The 23,418-nt window shown below is 35.9% G+C and overlaps 1 long non-coding RNA gene across 5 annotated transcripts in view; it reads right to left on the bottom strand.

The window, feature by feature from the left end:
* Positions 1 to 939: 939 nt before the first annotated feature.
* LOC148126048 (uncharacterized) overlaps positions 940 to 23,418 on the bottom strand; it is a 124,475-nt gene continuing 101,996 nt past the window's right edge. For 4 of the 5 annotated variants that reach the window (XR_015742720.1, XR_015742718.1, XR_015742719.1 and 1 more), the window contains 2 exons: positions 5,629 to 5,724; positions 940 to 4,087 (listed from right to left, as the gene is read on the bottom strand). This is a non-coding gene — a long non-coding RNA (uncharacterized LOC148126048). Of the gene's footprint in view, positions 4,088 to 5,628; positions 5,725 to 17,300; positions 17,380 to 23,418 lie in introns of those variants that run through there. The other variant, XR_015742722.1, reaches the window with a different exon arrangement.

Below are 23,418 nucleotides of genomic sequence, written 5' to 3'. Positions count from 1 at the left end.
TCAATCACTCATATCTTCTCCTGGGCCCAGTTAGACCAATACTCTGTGAGCAAGTCTAATTGCTATAGTTGAGTTTCTGGAATTAAAGAACAACAGATAATGTAGCTCAGGCTTGTTTTCTGAGATATTAGCAATAGAGAGCTGCACTAAAATGGGGTGGGGAAAAATACATGTGTTCCCAATCATGGCCCACAGAATACAAATGTTTTCTTTTTGGAACAATCAGAAGAAACCTCACAAGGATTTTGGCTTTTCTAAATATCTGTGTAATAGAATAATAACAAACAGCATCACACAAATGTTAACTCCACAGCCTCACACCATGCTCTAAGAATTGTTTGGAGATCATAGAGTCTCCCAAACAACAACAACAACCCATGTGCAACCTTTCACCCTGGGCCATATGAAGAGAGAAGGCCAGAACTAAGGAGCTGCAGGCGGTAAACATCTAACCAATTGTGTCATACAGATTGGGTGGTATGTTTTCCCCAGTTTGTTATGGAATGTTTTCAAGTGTATTAGGTTAGAGGACTTGGAGAAGTCAAGCTTATGTGCATGATGCACAGATCTTCCAACATTTGATGAAGAAAATAAATAGGAAGAAAAATCATAAAATGTCTGTTCTAAAGGGTGGTAATAAGCGAGTCACTTTTATGTGGTCTAGTATCTTGCCAAGAATTTTTGAAATAGTTGCAACAGTCAAGCTAATGAAATCATTATAATAAAGGTGATGTAGATTACTTTCTGATTACTGATTTGCAGCTTTGTTTGTCTGAGGCCAATATCAATGAGAAAATCCACAAGAAAGGTAAGATAATGTATCTATTCTCTGGAATTCAGGCCCCAAGCTGCAGAGAAGACTGCTTAAATTGCCTACTGTTCCTTGATGGACAGGGATGAAACCAAGTGTACATTGGATTGATTTTTTTTCTTGCATTGAATTTCACTTTATTTATAAATACAAGGACACATACATTTCTTTCTCTAGCCATTCTTCTGAAGATATATTTCATTCAAATTGTTAAAAAAGCCAAATCTACAAAGCCTTGCCATGTTTGTTTAGTCTTCAAGGTTTTATAAGAGGATTTTTTTTTTGCTGTAACAGATTGTTGTTTGTGTAATATGACCAAAAGCAATCTGTAACAATGAACTATCATCAACAATAGAGTTGTAATGTACCTGGGAAGTGGAAACATAGATGGAAATACAAAACCATATTTATACTATAAATATTGATAGCTGTTTTTATGACTGGGCAATAAATGAATAATTGCATTTTACAAAAATGGCAGATTTTTTTTAATAGGCCAAAATAAAAACAAAAGAAAATTCAGTATAACATTGTAAGATATAAATATAAATTCAAAACATACTGCACATTATTTTGCAGAAATAAAAGCATTGTAGTCTTGTTTCTTTTTGACTCCTTATGTGGACTTTCAAGAATAACAGAATACCCGAGTTGGAAAGGATTTTGGAGGTCTTCTGGTCCAACCACTTGCTCATGTAGGAAACCTGATACCATTTCAGACAAATGGTTGTTCAATCTCTTCTTAAAAACTTCCAGTGTTGGAGCACAACTTCTGGTGGCAAGTCATTCCAGTGATTAATTGTTCTCACTGTCAGGGAATTTCTCCAAAGTTCTAAGTTTCTTCATCACCAACACCAAATAATCTCAAATCAATACCAAGATCTGTAGAGAATTTTTAAGCACAATAATTTTCAGATAATAGAAGCTGTGTAAATTCATCTTCAGAAGGCACTAACTGTCATGCCCCTGTTGAAATCTGATTCTGATTCTGAGGGGGAGGTCAAGCATCTGACAGGGAGTGGGAGTCTGATGACTGTGGAAGAAACTGGGGAAGGGCACCGTTTGGCTGGGCATTCAGAGGAAGGCCCAGGACCACCTCTCTTCATCCTAGGCATGCAGGGAGAAATGGAGAAGGGAACAATGTGTGTTACATGGTTTACAGGGGATGAAAGGGCCCTGATCCCCTTCATTAGCTGCAGCTGGGAAAACTGTTTAAAAAGGCAAACTACGCACAGCAAAGTTGCTGGAAGCAAAGTGTGCATTATCTCTGTTGAGGCTTATCTGGGTTCTGGCGTCCTCCTAACTGTGTGTGTTTCATTATCTTTTGGAAGTCTGCAATTCCTTATCCTGCCCTGTCTTGTTAATTGCTGTAGCCTGGTTTGTGTTCGTTTTTATTCATAATCTATATTTACTTTGGGTTCGGACTAAATTTCTTCCCTTTAAAGACTGTTCTTGGGAGAGTTTTTTTCTCCAGCTGATGATAACGACATTGGGGGCCATGTTGGAGGTATTAAAGGGAATTTACCTACTGTTGTGACTTTGTTGCTTTTGAGCCATGCCCGGATCATCACACTTACGCAACACTTATAGGTATTGGCTTTCAATACATAGAAACATACAAAAAGGCTTGTATTTATGCCTACATCCTCCAAGATTCTTGTATTCATATCATTCAACCAAATACCTAGAAACATCCTCAAACAGTATAATCAGTTGCAATCAAACAGCATAAATAAAAGGCAAACTATCGGTGAAATCAAGAAGACTCATCTCATGAATTCTATTCCGGTGAAATATACTGTAATTGCCACTAGAATTTGAGGTTGCTGAAATGAGTTAAACAAAATAAATTTGTGCATTCATTTATAAAATCCACCCACATTTGATTTATGTTAAAGCAAAGTATAAATAATTGAATAAAAAGAAATATGAAAAATCTGAATGAATTTGCTTTTATTTTCACGTTTGTTTTTCTAGCTGGAAGACCTGCATTATAATGTCATTGCACATATGAGGCATACTACTTGTGCAATGATATCTATACCAGAACCTAAACTTTTGACAACCTGTTCATGGAAAGTGCCAAAACTCAAACCAGAAAATGAGCAGATAGGGTTTTCCATTGAAAACTAAGAGAAAATTATAAGATTCATTTTTATTTGTTTCTGCATTGCAGACTTCTCATTCATTTTGCCAGAACTAACTACATATGACGCTGCAGGCTACAGATTGAATCCAATTGGGATGGAAAATATTGAAATTACAAAGACCAGAATATAACAGGATAAACCATTAAAAGCAAAGGGAAACACGCCTCTAAAATATTTGTTATACTGCAGGAGCTATCCAGCAATACTTTTCTTGTGAGATGAAGATCTCCTTATTCAGATGAAACAAATGGTATTCTAAGAGATGGCTCCTTTAATCTGAGTTTTAGGATTGCTAACCAATGTTTATCCCTCCCCCACTATTCTTACCATTCTATTCCCCCATTAGATAGTGGGTGAATAGAAAAAGTGGCAGACAATCATTTCCTTACTCTGATTTTCAGTACACGTTTTGTTTGCCTTGGAAATTAACCCCTTGGAAGGAATGGTAGTAATCTTTAAAGCGGATAGGATAGGATAACAGAATTGCAAGGAACCTTTGAGATCTTCTAGTCCAACCTTCTGCTCAGGCAAGAAACCCTATATCATTTCAGACAAATGGTTATCCAATCTCTTCTTAAAAACTTCCGGTGTTGGAGAATTCATAACTTTTGGAGGCAAATTGTTTCACTGATTAATTGTGCTAACTGTCAGGAAATTTCTCCTTAGTTCTAGGTTGCTTTTCTCCTTGATTAGTTTCCATCCATTTCTTCTTGCCCTGCTCAATGAAGAAGAGCAAGACTGGGTGAAGAGCCAGTTTCCAGGCTGGGCTAGAAACTAGAAGGTTGTGAATTCTGGACCTTCCTTAGAACCCAATCCAGGTTATAGGATTGGTATTGTAGGGAAAATAGGCAGTAACATTATGCATGTGGTCTTGAGTTGTACAGAATAAAGACAGGATAGAAATCTAATAATAATAAAAAAAACTAAGTTGGGGTTTTCTTCCATTGGGAAGCTGCCCACCCAGCAGTTCTTATAGGAGCTTATATTCTGAAGCAGGATTGAGTTGATTATTTTACAGAGTGAATCTCACTCAGTTATCCAAGTTTGCTGTAAACTGTCCTTAGGTGGATCAGCACTCCATTTGTGGGTTGAAAAATCTGACTCTTTCTTCAAGTTTTACCACCTTCTGTGGGGAAAGGAAAGACAGAAGATTAGAGCTTACTCTGCCTTACCCAGTGCTTCTATAAATTTGGAAAAGAAGCAAGTTAAATATCAGTCTCTCTGTTGATATGCATGTTGAGGGAAAGGGATGGAATCCAAATTGCTTAGTTTTGGTTTTTACCTGAACTTCAGCCAGTGCAGAAACTTAAGACGGAATTCTTTTTTTTCATATATGGTTCATTTCTCAAAATTATTATTTGGATTACATTGGCTATTTGAATATGAAAGAGAGCAAAACTTTTGTGTTGTGTTATAAAACATCTGCTATTTTCAGATTCTTGCTTTCTAGATTTTAAACCATATCCTGCCTACAGTATTGAAGTAAACCAGGTGTAAGTGGTTTGGATGGTTGAGCCAAACCACATCTTACTGAGAGAAACTGTCTTGAAGTCTCTGTCCCTGATAGACCGAACCATTCAACCATTCCCAGGTTGTTTCTGAGAATGTTTACAAAGGCCAGCAGCCCAGAAATGCTGAATTGAAACCCTGAAAGCCACTCTTACAAATTAAACCCTGAAAGGCAGATTCAAAATATTAAGCAACAGAATCTATCATTTAACCAGAGTAGCCACTCTCCCAAATACTTTGTGTTTGCTTAGCTATTTTTAAATATGTACAATATTGCTTTGAACTCAGGTGATTGATTTGTTGTTGTATTAAAGAATGAGAAGAAACGTCTGTTTCCCATAATATTTTGCCTCGCCGGTTCCTTTTCTCATGATTGTTAAACTGACTTTCTTCAAGTAGTAGTTTTGCTGCCTGTTTTTATTTATTTAGAATAACTCTCATCCCTGTTTGCAGCATATTTAATATTGGTACAACAATATCACTAGTAGTACACTCAATTCAATGAAAACAAACAAACAAACAAAAATCCTCACAAGGCTTAATCCAAAGTAGTTTGTAGAAATATCACCTTGTCTTCTGCCATATCATTGGTAATGATGAAATTTCTGTTCTGACATTTATCTGGATGTGAGACAGCTAATGCAAGGAGATTCAGGACCCTGACTCCACTCCTATAATGTATAAGAGCCTGTCCCTTCAGTTCCAGACCACTGTAAAGATTAACAGATTAACTGAGTTGGAAGGAGCCTAGTAGCTTCAACCACCTTCAAGCTCCCACAACTTCTGAAGGCAAGTTGTTCCATTGGTTGATTGCTCTCATTGCCAGAAAATTTCTAGGTTAAATCTCTCCTTGTTCAGTTTCCATCCATTATTACTTGTCTGGTCTTCAGGTGCTTTGGAAAATAGGTTGACCCCCTCTTCTCTGTGGCAGCCCCTCAAATATTGGAACACTGCTATCAGGTTTCCCTGGTCCTTCTTTTCACTAGATTAGCCATGCCCAGTTCCTGCAACCGTTCATCATATGTTTTAGCCCCCAGTCCCCTAATCATCTTGGTGGAAGGACCTTCAAAATAACGGATAAAAGAACAACAGAGTTGGAAGGGACTTTGAAGGTCTTTTAATCCAATCCCCAGCTTAAGCAGCTGCCCCTATACTTACGTTGTTTCAGACAACTGGTTGTCCAATCTCTTCTTAAAAACCTCAAGGGATGATGCACCCACAACTCCTGACAGCAACCAGTTCTGCTGATTAACCCTAATATAAACAGAATTTTCCATGAGATTGATGTTTCTGTTTAAATATCAGTAATAAGGACTCATTTTTAATAGCTAGTACTGTAATTGTACAATTAACCTCATGTCTGAATTATTTGATTTAAGATTAGTAGGAAGGAGATGCTGAAAAGAGAGAAAAAAGCCAGAGAGCCAAATTGCATGTGGTGGTTCTGCAAAAGTCAGACATGGGCATATAATAAGAGATATCTTATATCTTGCCTGAGATATCTAAATGTGAGAGGTCACCAAGGCCATTTTTTTTTCAGACAAGGATTTTTTGGGTTAGGTGCACATATTTAAATTCAAGCATAGACATAGGAACAAACTCTGATGATATAATATAATGATGTCATCACAGAAAAATTACATAATGACCTTGTGATGTTTATGTTGTTATCCCCACCTACCCTCATCCCTTCATTATTGTAAATATTTATAATTTCATAGCTTTTCTGTAGACATTGGGCATCAGGCTTTGGATCTTAAGTCTCACAGGTACAGGAGAAAATAAACACTGAGAGAAGTTTCCAGTTGTTGCTTTTCAATTTTTTTGTGGTGCTATTCACTTATAAGGCTTACAAAAATGTTACATCCTATGTCAACATTAGATACATAGCGTCTCAGTGGCTAAGACGCTGAGCTTGTTGATCAGAAAGGTCAGCAGTTCGGCGGTTCGAATTCCCAGCACCATATAATGGAGTGAGTTCCCATTACTTGTCCCAACTTCTGCCAACCTAGCAGTTTGTAAGCATGTAAAAATACAAGTAGAAAAATAGAGGCCACTTTGGTGGGAAGATAACAGTGTTCCGTGTGCCTTCAGCATTTAGTCATGCTGGCCACATGAACATGAAGAAGTCTTTGGACAGTGCTGGGTCTTCGGATTTGTAATGGAGATGAGCACCTCCCCCTGGAGCCAGAAATGATGTCAACATTAAAAAATAATAAACCACCTAAGCTTCTCAACACCTGTTTTCTCTATTTCTCTATTATCACCCATTCTAAGCGGAGCCCAACTTTGCCAGGGATCCACATTGATTGTGTGGAAAGAGACTCTTTATGAGGTTTATGTCATTGGTTGTGAACTTCTGATTATGTTTAGCAAGTTAAATATACATTTTTCAAACATCACAAAACAACTGATCTCAACTTGTTGAGAAGCATATAGAAGGAACAGAAAAATAAAAGTGAATATAACAAATATTTATAACTTCAGTTGGAATTTGCAAGTTGCCTTTCATATATTGGGCTGCAAAAATTGAGATGACTATTAGCTTTCAGATAATAGTTGGAGTTTCTGTATCTCTTAGCTACCATCAGTCAGTCAATTCTGCCAGGTGTAGGGCACAAGGATTTTGAAAAATTAAATTTTCTTTAAAAAAAATCCAGACAAATTAACTTGACCTTCATGGGAATGTTATTTGTTTAATATTAAAAACATAGATAATCAATGGATTTTGCAAACTAAAGGTAATATGAGTCAGATTGTGATGTCAACTGTAACTATAGTGTTGTGGACTGCTGGCTGCTGGTAACCAAATCAGAGAAGGAGTGGGAGTTCCTTTGGAAATCTGAGAGCTCCAATGGGGAAGAGGGAATGGAGCTGGCAGAGATAGAAATAGAGGCAGAGCCAACAGTCTTCAGATGGAGAGTCAACATCCCCTAGCTCCAGAGGTGGCTGATGAGGAAGAGGAGGAACAGGTGGGTCCCATTCTTGATGTGTGGATGCACAGAAGGCAGAGGAGAGGAGAGCAGGGAGACTCTATGGGCTGGTCCTCAGGATAGAAGAGCCACATTGCTAGCTAAGCCCCATCCTAGCTCTGGGGATAAAAGGCAGGGGGCAGAGATGAATAGGTGTGACAGACAATTATTCATCTCTTGTCAGTCAGCCACTAATAGTCCAAACTTCTGAATCAGAATTCTTTCTTGGAATCTTTGGTGCTGTGAGTCAGGTGTACCTTTGGAGTGTGTGTGTGTGTGTGTGTCTTCGCTGCTGAAAAAAGAGCGGGGCACACCTTCCAGAACTTTTGTTGTGACTGGAGAGAGAGAGGGAGAGACGGAGGGAGGGAGGGAGAGAGAGAGAGAGGAGAGAGAGAGAGGAGGGGAGTGTCTTTTCTGGAGTTTCTGGTGCTCCTAATGAAGGGAACATTTAGTTAAAAAACCATTTGCTTGTCATGTTGGAAACTGGGTCAGAAAATATAGAATGCCATTTTTAATGAAAGAATAAAGCAAGAGAAAAAAGAAAAAGAAAAGGGGAGACTCTTTCCCTCTTGTAATTAACACACTTCATTTTTGGATTACAATATTAGAATGGCAACTACCAGAAAAGAGGCAAAAAACAGAAGAAGAAAGGTGATGATCATTAGAGCAACCTGCAGAAATAGGAATTATACCAGAGTTTCTTAGAGAGATGGAAACATATTTAGCTAATCTGGCATTGTTGTAGTTGAGAAAGAAGGTACAGTATGTTTTTCTTGTGATTCACAGTGATTTTGGATGATTCCGGTGAAGGCATTACAGAAAAGGTGATTAAAACTATTCCATTTATGGGGATGGGAAGGAACAGATGCAAATGGAAAAAATGACAATGTTTAAAGGCTACATGCAAGATTTACAAAATTAAGAAATGTTTCAAGGGATGTCCTTGTGTACTTTGTCAGGAAGGAACTAGCAGCATTTCAATACAAGATTGAAGATTGATAATACAGATCTAATTGTACATTGTCCAATTAGAATAATATATTTTTTTAAAAGTATTGCTTTAATGAACAAAGTTTTCCCAGGTCATATGACCAGCATGCTATATCTATCTAGCAGTTTGAAAGCATACAAATGCAAGTAGATAAATAGATACTAATTAAATAATAGCATTCCATGTACCTTGGTATATAGTCATGCTGGCCACATGATCATGGACCATGACCATGGAACTGTCTTTGGACAGTTCCACCCACATTACTAGATGGGAAAACTTTACCTTTACCTTTATAAAGGTTCTTCAAATCTATGTTGGAAAGGTGAACAAGAAAGTCATTTTATCATGCTTGGTGGATATGTAAAAAAGCTAGAAGATTTGGAAATAAAATGCATATACTGAGTCAGAGATTTTAAAGATTAATATACAACTGAAACTAGAACTTTTTCCCTTGGGAATGATGGACAAAGAGTGGGAAAAAGAATGGAGTTTTGATTTTATATATAATAATTGAAGCAAGATTATTATATGCATAAGGATGAAAAGATTTGGCAATATGTACTTTAGAGGAATGATTGGTGAAGATGATGAAAGTTGCTGAGATGGACAAACTGATTAGAGAAAAGGCAATACCTATAGTTATTGCTGACTAGAAACCTGTAATGGACTTTTTTGTGTAAAAAAAGAAAAGAATGTTTTTATAATCTATGGTTTTGACAAAGGGTGGATAGGACAGACTATAAAAAGAAGAGAGTTACAATATAACTTTTAGAGCATGAGGTATATGTATAATTGTACTTATAATTACTGAAAAGATCAGAAGTCACTTTATATCTTTTTTTCTTTCTTTTCTATTTTTCTTTCATTTTTTTTCTTGTTGAACTTTAGCTTTCTCTTTCCTTTCTTCCTTTTCCTTTCTTCCTTCTTCCTTTATTTTAATTTGTATTAATTTTTTTATTTAAAATATTAAAAAAATATTTTTATTTATTTATTTTTATTTTTAAAAAAATCAATAAAATTACACACACAGAGAGAAAGAAGAACAAGAGGAGAGAGAGAGGAAAGAGAGAAATATTAAACTTTAGCTGTGATTTCATTTTTCTATATGAAAACATCCTGAAACAAGTGTCTAGAGCAGTTATTGTTTCTGAAAACTGACTGCATTAAATTAGGGATATTTGCATGTTACTTCCTAATCAGCATTCACAATCTGGCTGGACCTATGCTAATATTATGCATATATTGAACATAGCCAAGGATTAATAAATGCATTTGAGCATTTACAGTCTCCAGATCAGGCATGTCAAAGAAGATTTTTCTCATTGCTTTTTACAAAAACCAACAAATTCCTTTTCTTGCAGTATATGTGCAATAAAGAGCTCTTTGTGATTCATTCTGCATGTTTTCATTCAGTAAAAAGCCCCTTATTGGCTTTTTTTTATACTACAAAGCAAATGAGATTATTGCTTAAATTGTCCCATCGCCATCAGCTTCTGTCCTCTAGCTCATTTCATTTGCAGGTTTCTATTGTGGTTTGAAGAAAGGAACAGGAATAATAATACAAAAACCTAAAAAATCTAAATAAATAAATAAATCATGCTAACAATAAAAGGAACATTTCTGCAGGGTGATAATTTCTGGTGGCTTTTTATGCTTCTACTTATGATGATCTGTTTCCCCCTCCCCTCCCCACTTTATTTATTTCCTTTTGTCTTTATTCTCCTGAACTCTGAGGCAGAGGTGGGATTCTACCAGTTCGCACCTATTCGCTAGAACCAGTTGTTAACATTCTAAGCAGTTCAGAGAACTGGTTGTTAGAAGAAATTACTGGCCTAATTCTATAAGGAAGGCAGGAAGGAAACATTCTGGTGTTGCTTACAGAAACTGCCTCTCCATTAACCCTTATTACATTCTTGGCAGGTCTAGACTTCCTGTCTCTGGAATCTTTCTGGAGTTTTTTTCCCCTCCTTTGCTTGTGTGGAGTGACCATTCAAAGTTACAATGGCACTGAAAAACTTATGACCATTTTTCATTCTTTCAACTGTTGCAGCATCCCCACAGTCATGAGAGGCCAGGCAAGGAGATGTGTGCCTCGATGTGAGTGATATTGAGTTGGCCACGCCCAGCCAATAACATGACCACCAAGCCAAGCCCACCAACAAAGCCACGCCCACAGAACTGGTTGTTAAAAAAATTGAGTCCCACCCCTGCTCTGAGGTTCTTGTAATATACAAAGCTTAAAAAGACTGGGAACATTTTCTAAAAGGGAAAACATGCCACTACCATATTAGTCTGAAAGGATAGCATTCTGACTGGGTCCTATAAGCCAGTAGTCTTCTACAATAAATTGTTTTTGCATTTTATAAACCTTTTTCAGACATTCATCTAAATGCATTAAGGAAACAGAGATCAGCCTCTCTCCATTCTTCTTCCACCAGCCATGTTTTAATCCAGGAATTCAGAAGAGAGATTGCATTTCTACTTTCTTGAATGTTTGTTCAACTAAATGTGATCTCTCTATAGGACCCTAATAAAGCATGCTTCCCAGTTCACTGGGAAATCAACAATCTCACCCATGCTTTAATAAATGCTTATTAATAAACTTCACATAAGTACATACATTTTTGAGAGACACATTTCTTCAGATCTATATAACATTATGTTATATGAGATTTTTTTGGGGGGGTGGGGGGGGGGGACTGTGACATTCCACAAAGAATGCCAAGTGAAAGAGTTTTTAGGTTTTTAAATGATATTTGCATACTTATAATGACCCTTTTAAATAAATTATTTGAAGTTGAAGATCATTGGATAGATTTTTGTTAATAGCAATAGATAGAATAGTGAGTGATATAACATTTATTTTTTATGGAAGACTTCTTTCCTCCTGTATCATCACCATGCAAATAGTGGCAGAGAGAAATCTCAAGGGCAAAAGATTCGGGAAAGTGCAGAACTCTAAAAGTTTCAGAGATGTTTGTTAACTAGGCTTAATGGTGCATTACAAAAACTTCTCTATTTGAGATGTGGTTTTGTTGTTATGTATGAGCAAACAATCAGTTTAGAAACAACTATTTCATATTTGGAATGATATATGAAAGCTAGATTCTTCTTCTTCTGAGGCTGCATCTCAAACGATCCAGCTGTTAAAATACTGAAGTTTGCAGATGATACAATAGTGATTGGTCTCATTTGAGACAATGACGAATCCTCATACAGACAGGAGATTATACAACTTGTCTCGTGGTGTAACCAGAACAATCTGGAACTGAAAACACTCAAAACCGTAGAAATGGTGGTAGACTTTAGGAAAAAACTTCCCATACTTATCACCTCTTACAATGCAAGATAACACAGTATCAACATCAGAGCTCTTCAAATTTCTAGGTTCTATCATATCATAAGACCTAAAACGGACATCTAACATAAAAAATGTCATCAAAAAGCACAACAAAGAATGTTCTTTCTGCACCAACTCAGAAAGCTCAAACTGCCCAAGGAGCTGCTGATACAGTTCTACAGAGGAATTATTGAGTCTGCCATCTGCACCTCTATAACTGCCTGGTTCGGTTCTGCAACCCAACAAGACAGACACAGACTTCAAAGGATAATTAGGACTGCAGAAAAAACAATTACTACCAACCTGCCCTCAGTTGAGGAACTGTATACTGCAGGAGTCAAAAAGAGGGCGTAAAAATATTTACAGACCCCTCAAATCCCGGTCTTAAACTGTTTCAATTCTTACCCTCAAAACGACGCTATAGAGCACTGCACACCAGAACAACTAGACACAAGGACAGTTTTTCCTGAACACCATCACTCTACTAAACAAATAATTCCCTCAACACTATCTAACTATTTACAAAGTCTGCACTACTATTACTATTAATCTTCTCAGCACTCCTTATCACCCACCCCTTCACACTTGTGACTGTATGACTGTAACTTTGTTGCTTGTATCCTTACTATTTATATTGACTGTTTCCTAGTAAGATTTGATTGCTTATTGTACCCTATGGCTATTATTAAGTGTTGAATCTTATGATTGTTGACTCTTGACAAATGTATCTTTTCCTTTATGTACACTGAGAGAGTTTGCACCAAGACAAATTTCTTGTATGGCAAATAAAGAATTCTGTTCTGTTCTATTCCTATCCTATCCTATCCTATCCTATCCTATGCTATCCTATCCTATCCTATCCTATCCTATCCTATCCTATCCTATTCCATTCCATTCCATTCCATCCCATTCCTTTTCTCCTCTACCTCCTCCTCCTCCTGCTGTTCTATTCTATTCTATTCTATTCTATTCTATTCTATTCTATTCTATTCTATTCTATTCCATTCCATTCCATTCCATTCTATCCCATCCCATCCCATCCCATTTCTTCTCCTCCTCCTCATTTCTTCTTCTTCTTCCTCCTCTCCCTCTTCTCCTTCTTCTTCTTCTTCTTCTTCTTCTTCTTCTTCTTCTTCTTCTTCTTCTTCTTCTTCTTCTTCTTCTTCTTCTTCTTCCTCCTCCTCCTCCTCCTCCTCCTCCTCCTCCTCTTCCTCCTCCTCTTCCTCTTCCTCTTCCTCTCCCTCTTCTTCCCCCAAAAGAATTAGCACTTCTGTAACAATGAGAAACAAATGTACCTTTTTCTCCACAGCACAATTCAGGAAACACCAACTGTGGAAAGTTATTTTTCAGTAATTATTTAGATATTCAGACATCTAAAAGAAAACAAAGCAAAACAAAACAAAGCCACCCCTTCTTCAAAGTGGTCATGGAAGAGTCTGCTGGTAGATTCTGTTTCTACTGTGTCTTTACAAAGAAGACTCCAGTTTTCAAGGATAAATTCTAATGAGGCTAGAAATTTGAATGGGAGGCATTGGAATATTTTCATAGAGAAGATGTACAATGGAGATCATTTAGGAGATTAGACATTCAATATCAATTGTATTGATGCAAGCCCCAATCTTTTATATTTTTATTCTGACATTGGACACAGGTTTCAATCGCAACACTCTTTTAGTAATTTGTCTCCTTTGCCCCTTGAGTACATTAGCTTTTTATATTTATTCAAATGAAAGTCTTAGCTCATGACCAATGATCAACCCAAGTTCCTGATCATCATAATTAAGTTGTGTATGCATGGTACCTTGCTGCAAAATAATTGAACTGCTTATCTATTAAACCATAATGATTGTGAGTTTTGGATGCAGTAGAGAGTAAAAGCATGCTTTCAATAATTTTTGTTCTGCAGTTGAGACATCATTTACCCACAGAGTGCTCCACAGGGTTTGCCAAAAGAAGTGGAAATAGTTGGGTAGAAGAGCTCTACTCAACTATTATATAGTTGGGTAGAACTCTTATATACCACTGTGTTGTATATAAGTAAGAGTTAGCTATGTTAGGAGAAACATGTTGCATGCAGTGGCAAGGAGGCCTTACGAAGTATGTATGTTAGAAGAAGGAAAGTTAAGGTCAAGTATGAATAAAGACTGATCCAGTTCTGAAAGATGATCTAATTTAATCTAATTTTAAAAGCCACACTTTTCAGCTTGTATTCATCATACCAGCAGACTGAGTTGGAAATACCTAATTTGATTCACTGATTCTGTCTGGCCTGATTGTAATTCAAAGATTTGATAGACTATTCAGTAAAAATGTCTTTAGATTGAAACTCTGAATCATGTTTCTGCATATATCTAAAGATCTATGAAAAAAATCTAAACAGGATTATCAAAAACATCTGAATAGAAGTTTATTTTGTTTGAATATATTTTAATAGTTTAAATGATTAAGGTTGATGTTTTGAAATCTGCATTTTCCAGATATATTGTGGCTAAAGTTTTTTCAAATTCTTAGCCTGCCTGGCCCAGATCTGGGAGTTCCAGAGTGCAGTTGACTGGAGAAGGCTATTTTAGAATAACAAATCTGGCAAATAATAAAAAATGTAGCTCTAGTCTCCACTTAATTCCCCGAAGTTTAGCTTTAATCAGAAGAAATAATGATTTGATGACTCATTCTACAATAGGCAAGTCAACCCATTGCTTCTACCACTAAAATTGTATAGGTCTAGCATTAGTTCTACATCAGGTCATTTTCCCAAACCTGAGCATAATCTGAACCAACTATTTTCAACATTCTCACTCTCTTCTTTTGGATTTCTTTTAAAACCTGGCAGCATCTGTCAATAAGCCATAAGTGCCAAGCTAAGAAGAACTGCTGTCATCAGATAAAAAGGCCTCCAAGTCCACTTCCTAACAACCCATTTTAATAACAAGAGCAATAACGGGATTTATTATGCATGCGTTCTCTGCAATCATTTCTGAAGAGAAAATTAGTTTGAAGCCTTGGGCGACAGTTGAACTCTCCAAGGCGCTTAAAATAAAATAAGGAATGGAGAGGGAAATATATACATAAAAAGCATCAACGGGGGGTGGGGGGGTGGGGAACAATAACTACTGAGCACTACTGAGCAAGAGTGCAGTGTGAATATTTATAGAGATAAGTGGGGTAGTAAACTTTAGCTGTTGCTCACAGTGCTGTTTCTCCCCTACCTCCAAGTGGAGATCAGAGGAGCTGGTTTTTTCAAGCTGAATAATGGCTGGTTGGTTGGCTGGATGGCTGGATGGCTGGTTGGCTCATTGGTACTAAGCTTAGAAACCTTCAACACTGCAGACACCCAGGCAAGGATCATCATAAAGCATAAAATATGTGACAAGTAGAGCCCTAGCACTTCTGGGTGCTCACATGCAGAAATATTTCCCAAAGAAAATGGCAATGAATTCTGGATGCCTTTACATCAGGTTGTAAATCTCAGTTGTGTTGATAGAGAGTTAACCGTAAAGGCAAATCTTCATGCTGCAAGCAGAGAACAATAGATTAACCCTTCCCTAGAGCAGGAACAGTAAGTGGCTTCCCATGTCATGTATGATTCAGGCAGACAAATGTTTATAAAGTCAACAATGGGAATACTTGGGGATAATTTTTAAAAGATTAAAGACTTTAATTCCACAGGTTGCTGAGCTCTATTTTTATAATTAAGTAGAACATCTAAGATTTTGTTTCCTAATAGATACTAATCCTGTTCCTTGTAGCAGTATGCAGATCAATTAAAAATTTCCCATATTACCAACTCATTAATAAGATAGCATACTGGGTTACTGAGTTGTCTTTATACCAGGAAGAGTTGGATAGCACCTTTTCTGACTAAAAGAAAGCTTTTGCCTTTTTAACAAAATTTGTTAGTTGGAAAAGGTGCTACCACACACTTCCAGTTTTTTTCCACCACAGACTGTCCTCCTACAATAAAATGACTTTATGGATTTTTTTTTTTAAAAAAAATCTGTCTTGAAAGCACATATATTGGAATAAATCATATTTAAAAAATATATGGTATAAAGAACAAAAAGAGTAACTCTCTTTTTAAGAAGGTTCTTGAGGACTTCATACTGATTTATTAATCAAATTTATATAGCTGACTATTTTGCAGATAGTGACTCTGAATGGTATACAACACACCAGTAAAAAGCAAAACTATAAAACAGTCATTATTTGTAATAATATAGGAATTAGTTAAAAAGCATTAAAACTATAAAAGCAAACCTAAAAAGGAAAATAATAGGCAGAGAAATATTCACAACAAAGGTGCCCCCTTACTAGTTCCCTGGGGTCTCTAGATCTTGAGAGACATTTGAAAGCTCAGAAATAAAGAGACTGATTTCATTTCTGGGACAAGGGAGAAGATGCTGTAATGTGGGTGCCACATCACAATAAACCATTGCCTAGGGCCCATCAAATGAATATCCCTAGACAACAGAACATTCTATTGAATCTGGTAGGACAAAATCAATTTATATTTGCACTAAATGGAATCACACTATTCAGACTTGCACTAAATGTGGCCTATATGTATAAAAATACAAATTATCGTATGTGTGTGTGTGTGTGGATAGGCAGCTTACTAACTGAACACAGCAACATGAAACTCTTGAATAAAACATCTATAGTAGGTATAAAATGAAAGGTATCTGCTTATCTCTTCTATTAATAATTGCATTATTGTTGTTCTGATCTTTGCCACGGAATATATGATGATTGATTTAATGGAATATACATTTTAATATAAATAAATATCAATAAATAATACACTATTCACAGTTGCAACAATCATGTTGCATTCTGTAATTCATATAAATTTTTGAGCCTTTCCTTCAGCGTCCCCATAGCTCATTCCTGTGACTGAAGAATAATCTATTACAAAATGATTATGAATCTTAATCCAACCAAATGACTTTTCTTATGCAGTGTAAATCTGAGAATGCACATTTTTCTATTAGTAGCGTAATTCCACTCTATTCCAGGTTGTCAAAACATATGTTTCTAAACCTTATTATTTCTGCTATTATTTCTTTACTGTTTTCCTACTGATTTTTTTAAATAAATACCTTAAATTCAATTACAATAATAAACCAAGGTACAGAAAACTGTATATCATGGCCTCTTTCAATTTTCCTTTTAGCCATTAGCTGGAGGAAAATCACAAACATCACACCTAAGCTCAGCCTGATAGCCATTCCATGTATCAGACCATTAACTTCACCTCCGTTTTACATGTCTATGGATATTCTCAATCATCCAGTTGTCCAGTTTACATGTTCAACCCCCCAAAATGGAAGTGAAGGGAAGTATATGCTTAACATATCTATAAGTCAATAGTTTTGGAAAAAAATGACATAATTCATCATGATTAATTTACGTATTTCCCAGTTCATTGTTACCTTTAAAATATTTGTTAATTGACAACCACTAGAAAAATCATCTGAAATGTTGATTACATAATACAGACAGTCATCTTTCTGTGCATAAGTCTTACCTGAGACTCTGTGACCCTGCTTTAACTTGAAAAGTATTGATCACATTGATTCTTGAGTTGCAGGGAGCAGCAAATTAGATGATCCTGCTAGTAAAACAGGAAGATTATTTTTTTAAAGATTCTCCTGTATTCTAAAACCTCCCCTTGTAGTTTTGCACTGTTGTCTTTAAATATCTGTTTTGCATTACTAGATTCTTTACTACAGTACAGAGGAAATAGAGAAGCAAAGTAAAACTATAAACATTATTGCTTCTTCAGTTTCATTTTCAGTTGGGATGTCCCATTGAAATCCATGTCTTATCACAAATGGAAGTTTCCCTTCTGTTAATGGAGAGTAAATCTAGATCCAAATATTATAATATAATCTTGCATTGCCAGGTCTTGTATGAATATGAAATAGGCAGGCCACTCTTATTTGAATGACCAACAACTCTTAACATTCTTCATTTGGAACTTTTTCTCATGTTAGGTTGTTACATTTGTGTAACTGCACTTTCTCTTCTACAGATTCTCATATGTTCATCAATTGGGAGGGGGGAGCACAGCTGATACTAGGATTTTAGTCTTAAGCCTTTACAGTCAAAAGGTCAGTGGAAATTTGAGAAATACCAGAATGCTAGCTAAAGATTTGATTGCTGACAGACACACCCTGTGGAATATGATTTATTGCCCAAATAGTTATTCAAATTACATTTGTCCAATGAGAAAAAAGGAAAAAAACACCAACATTATTGGAGGGGACATTGAGTCAAGATATCTTCTCAGGAAAACATCTGCCAAAACAATGGAACATGACTGATAAGCATTACTTGTGAATTATTTCTAGAGCAAAAGCACAAGGAATGAGTAATTCATCCCTTCTTGCCCATGTATACAGTACAATGGTTTGCATGCTGTATTTCTCCAGGCAACAGTTACTGAAACACTGAAAATGTAGTCCAAATCCAGCTCTGTTACCACAACTTAAAATTTGTCATTCATTTACTTCAGATGAGATTAAATTTATGGATATGATCCAGAAAACTTCTCTTAATGTTTGAGCAGAACCCACAGAAAACAGCCCATAATTATTTTTAAATAATGCTTTAAACAAAACACAAAACAAATGATATATGAACAACTAGAAAAACTGAGTTTTGGAAAAATTTCTGTAGACTGCTTCTCATCTGGTAAAGTATAATATAGCATACAGTATTACTATTTCCCACTTTTTAATGTCAAACTGCTTATTTCAGGATTGTATTTAATAAGGTGGTTGTTTTAAATATCAATTGATTATTTACAGCCTTTTTATTTATAAGTACCCATTAAAAAGTACTTAGAAATACACCAATTTGCAGAAAGAAGTGGCTGCTGAACATTCCTTCCTAGATTCATCATTTTGTGCAAAAAGTAAAATAAAATGACATTCTTGGTGCCACTGGGTAAAGTGAATTATGATTATGGGTTGTTTCTTCCTTTGCATAATAACATACCTTTTGGAAATGGGTTATGCAGACCCTACTGAACAGGGAAAAAATTTCTCAGTATGTTCCATTTACACTGGGAAATGTGATTTATACATGCAGTAGCTGGTTTTAATGTAAAACTCATACACTAAGGTAAAAGACAGCAATTTGTAGCTCATGCAAATGTAAAAGGTCAAATTAAGTCTCACTCCTAGTAAATACTTTCTTGCAGTTTTCTTGGAACAGGTGAGGAAGGGATTTGCCTTTTTCCAGAAAATATTTTTGACTTCCCAGAAGCTCTAGCACTTAGTTAAAGCAAATCAAACCCCATACATTTCATACATACACACACAAACAAAACCCTGCAAAGCTAAGATGGATAGATGAGGATCCTTCACTATGTCATCTTATATTCATATTAAATTTATAAAAATGTCTGTTATTTAGCAGAATCTCCTAAAGAGTTTTGAAAAGAGAAGAGAGCATGTGATGATAGTGTTGGATTCCCACAATCAAGTATGTGGACATTATCCATGTCTACTGTTCCACCTTTGACTGTAGATACTTTTATATAACTAGTTTATGGAAATTCACCCCCATTAAATATGATAGTTGTCATCATCATCTACATCTACATCAGGAGTGTCAAACTCAATTTCACTGAGGGCCGCATCAGGGTTGTGTTTGACCTAGTGGGAGGGGGCCAGCATGATGTTACCATGTGTGGCCAGAATGATGTTACTCCTGTCGGGGACACCTGTGGTGTTCCAAGAGCTCTGTGAGTGAAAATGGGCCCCCAAGCAATGTTTTCAGCTGCAATGGCCTCTGCCAGTAAAAATGGAGCTTGGGGCAGCCAAGCATGGCCCTTGCGAATTCCATATTCAGCTGGGACAGCCTCCTGAAACACTCTGCCAGTGAAAACAGAGCTCAGGAGGGCCACACGCAGCCCTCCTGAACTCCCTTTTCACTGGCAGAGGAACCATGAGCCGGCCCTTTGCTGTTTCTAGGGCAGCCCTGCGGGCCAGATCTAAGCACCCAGCAGGCCAGATCTGGCCTAGGCCTTGAGTTTGACACCTCTGGTCTACATTAATTTTTCTTGATGCATATTAAGCCTAAATGAAGGATTTTGGTTAAACAGTGTCTCAGGAGTAAATTTGTGTTTATATGGTATATATAAAAGTAAAAAGAGAGAACTACTTCACTGCTTATTTTTAAAAAGCCTTTTGCAATAATTAAGTTCAGATTTCTGATTGGAGTGATATACCTCTTTCTCGTCAGCTCACTAGGTAGAAGAGGATGAGAAAACTTTCCATGAGCTTCAGCTTTACAATCCCAGAGGGAAGTAATATAGATTCTGTGGCACTGATAACTCTAATAATATGCTGGTCGTTGTTATGACTGAAATATTAAAACAGTTCTTTTTCTTCAGTCATTCAGTTCCATCTGAGTCTTCATATCCCAATAGTCTACCAATAATAATTGTCATTAACTTCTTGTGTTCTGTTAAGCTTGTGGTCATTGATAGTATTTAACCATTGGTTTCAGTTTCTCGAGCATCAGTTTCATCTCCAAAGCCACATGTGGCCAAAATATTTAAACTTTAGTTTCATTATTAGTTCTACTAGTGATCTGTCTGGTTTTACTTTTTCTTGTATTGATTGATTTGTTCTTCTTGCTATCCAAGGTAGTCTCCAAAATCTTCTCTAGCAGCAAGTTTCAAAACCTTGAAAGCATTTCTGATAATCACTTGCACAGCCAAGTTTTACAAAAGCATAACAATAGATGTGTTACTGCCCTTATGTTTACAGTTTATTATTTTGTCTATATTTGCTAGTTTTTATCCCCAATAAGCAGACACCTCTATTTTATGGCAATGGCCACTTGTGAATTTGTGAGCCCCTAAAGATCAGGTCTCTTACTACTTCTATTTTTTTTTAAACTATTTACATTGGATTGGTATTAACACTTGACATAATCTTATCGGGGTTGTGGGTGCATGTGGTGTGTGTGTATGTGTGTGTGAGAGAGAGAGAGAGAGAGAGAGAGAGAGAGAGAGAGAGAGAGAGAGAGAGGGAGAGAGCGCAAAATGTTGGATTCTTGTTTTCACCTTCACAAACCTTTCTCGTCTCCAGCTACCAAAGCAATATCATCTATTAGATTATGTAAATCAAATTTATATTAATACATATAAATTTATTTATATATAAATAAAATATTAAATAAATAAATATCATTTTTGAGACATTTCATTTCAATTCTTGCAGCTTTGTTGCCAGTATTAGATATATTTTCTAGAGACCATTTATATGCACTTCCCAAAATGTCTGGTTCGGACTCAATGATCTCATATCTGTGATTCTGAAGACTTCTTTTTATAGTTCTGCATTTCATACAATCTCTTTTTAGATCTTTTATCTCTGTGTAAAGATTCCCTTGATTTCAGTAACTGTCTTAAATAATTGTCTATTTTGTTCTGTGCTTAATTCATTGCATTGCTTATTCTCTTTGTTCTTCTTTGAAGTCAATATTTGGTAAGTTTTCCTCTGTTGTTGCTTTTGTGCATTTTTATCATTTTTTATCTGCTTTCACTGTATCAACAGATATCCTGCCACCTTCTTTTGCTTTTAGCAATTCAGAATATCTTTAATTACTTTGGTGAATTTCAGCCCAGAATTATTCAGGCATTCTGTTAAAGCTATACATCTGTTCTTTATCTCATCTTCATGGAATATTGCTGAGGCTGTATCTTTAAGACTTAATGATTATCTCTTTAATTTAAATTGGAATTGTGCAGAAAATTCATGATCTGAACTGCAATCAGCACCAGATCTTGGTTTTGGGTTATTTATCTTTTCTTGTGAAACTTAAGAGTAATTTTTCAAGTATTGTCTGTATAAGTGATATCCAAACTCTCTATGTAGGTATAGGCCAGATTTTCCTGTTATTTCAGATGCTATTCCAACTTTAACATTTTAATCATGTATGATGAGTACAACATTTAGGCATGTGCACATGTATGTAGTGTTGCATGGACAAAGTTTTGCAAGGTAAGGTGCAACTATTCAATATGAGCTTCCTCTGATTTATGGTTAGAGCATGGAGTTGGATGTCCATAATACTGAAAGATTTGCCTTGGACTCAGATTGAAATCATTGTGTTATTTTTGGGGTTGCATCCAAGTACAAAGTTTAGCTCTTAACTCTTCTGTTACTGATACTAACTACTCTGTTCCTTCTATGATTTTTTGTTTTGCAGGGGTTTATGTGTCCACTGTAGGAGATCTGAGGGCCATGTTATATACTTCTTCCATAATTTTTCTATGGTTCCCATTCTCCCAGTTGTAGAGTTTTATATGAGAAGTATAGAATTATATTGAAAAACAAAATTGAAATCAATAATACAAATAATAATGTTCAAGACAAAATAATGAAGAGGTGACAAATTTAAAAATAGTGGCAATGTTAATTGGAGTAATATTAACAAATATAAGTGGTTCATTTTTGGGGTGGCTTCATGACTTGTTTATCATGAGCTTAATTTGTGCCTGTGTCTGAATATTAGAATAATCCCATTATTGTGCTATAAAAAGCAAAATATTGGAAGAGTGAGTGCAAAAGCTACAGGAGGCTTACTTTATTTAGAATTCTTGGGAAAGTGTTTGGCAGAATTGTAACTGAAAGGGTAAAAGAGGTAAGAATGTGTAAAATACATGAAGTACAATATAACTTTGAGCCAAGAATGGAGTATGGAGAACAGATATTTTTCTCTTCATCAGGTCACGGAGAAATATACAAATGATACTATTTATCATTTGATAAATGAATAGGCTTGAATTATGCAGTATTGTGTGAATATGGAATTGAAAGTTGAGTGTTGAGTGTAATAAGAGTATCATAGAAGTATGAAAATAAAGCATCTGTGAGAATAAATAGAAAGCTTTGTAAATAACTCAGCATTAAACAGGGAGTAAGACAGCAATGTGCAATGCCTTCTTGGTTGTTTACTATATGTATAACTAAATGCATAAGGAATGCCAGTATTGCTGTTAGATTGGGAACATGAATGTACTTTGTATATATAAAAATGCAAGGGTTTTGGTAGAAAAAATGAATGATTTGCAGTAAATATTAAAAAGCAAGTTCTCCCAGAGTTTCTTTATCACTGTTTATTAAAAGGGGATAGGATGAAGTTACAACAATCTTAGCAACTTAATCCTCTTTATTTTTTAGAATTCAGTTGATTTCCCAGGTTCCTAAAGTGGAGATTTTTTTCAATGTTTCAAGAATGGCCCCTGTGCTAACTCATGAGGAGGTTACTTTTGGGAATAATGGAGGGATGTCCAGCTGATTAAAATATAATTATTTCTCCATTACATAGGGATGAATGTTTGTTAAAAGAAGCAAACTGGGATGGATTTCTTTTTGCCCATTTTGTTATATGGATGCGAAAAATGTGTATATTGGGAAAGATGTAAAAAAAATGCTTCAGTGGAAATGTGGTAAGTGCTTAACAAGAGTGAGAAACTTATGATGGAATGGAGTTGATGAGGTCCTAAAAAAGATTAAGTTTAAAGAACAAGAGGCAGCAAATAAAACACTGGCTGGATATAGCAGAAGGGATAGTCTCTGAGGATAAAATAATGAAATACCTGGAGGAAGCGAATGATAAAG

Source organism: Pseudonaja textilis, chromosome 3 (genome assembly GCF_049901715.1).
Source record: "Pseudonaja textilis isolate UNSWEBS1 chromosome 3, rPseTex1.2, whole genome shotgun sequence".
Lineage (NCBI taxonomy): Eukaryota > Metazoa > Chordata > Lepidosauria > Squamata > Elapidae > Pseudonaja > Pseudonaja textilis.
Note: the sequence above shows the minus strand (reverse complement) of the source record. Positions and strands in the feature narration are given on the sequence as shown.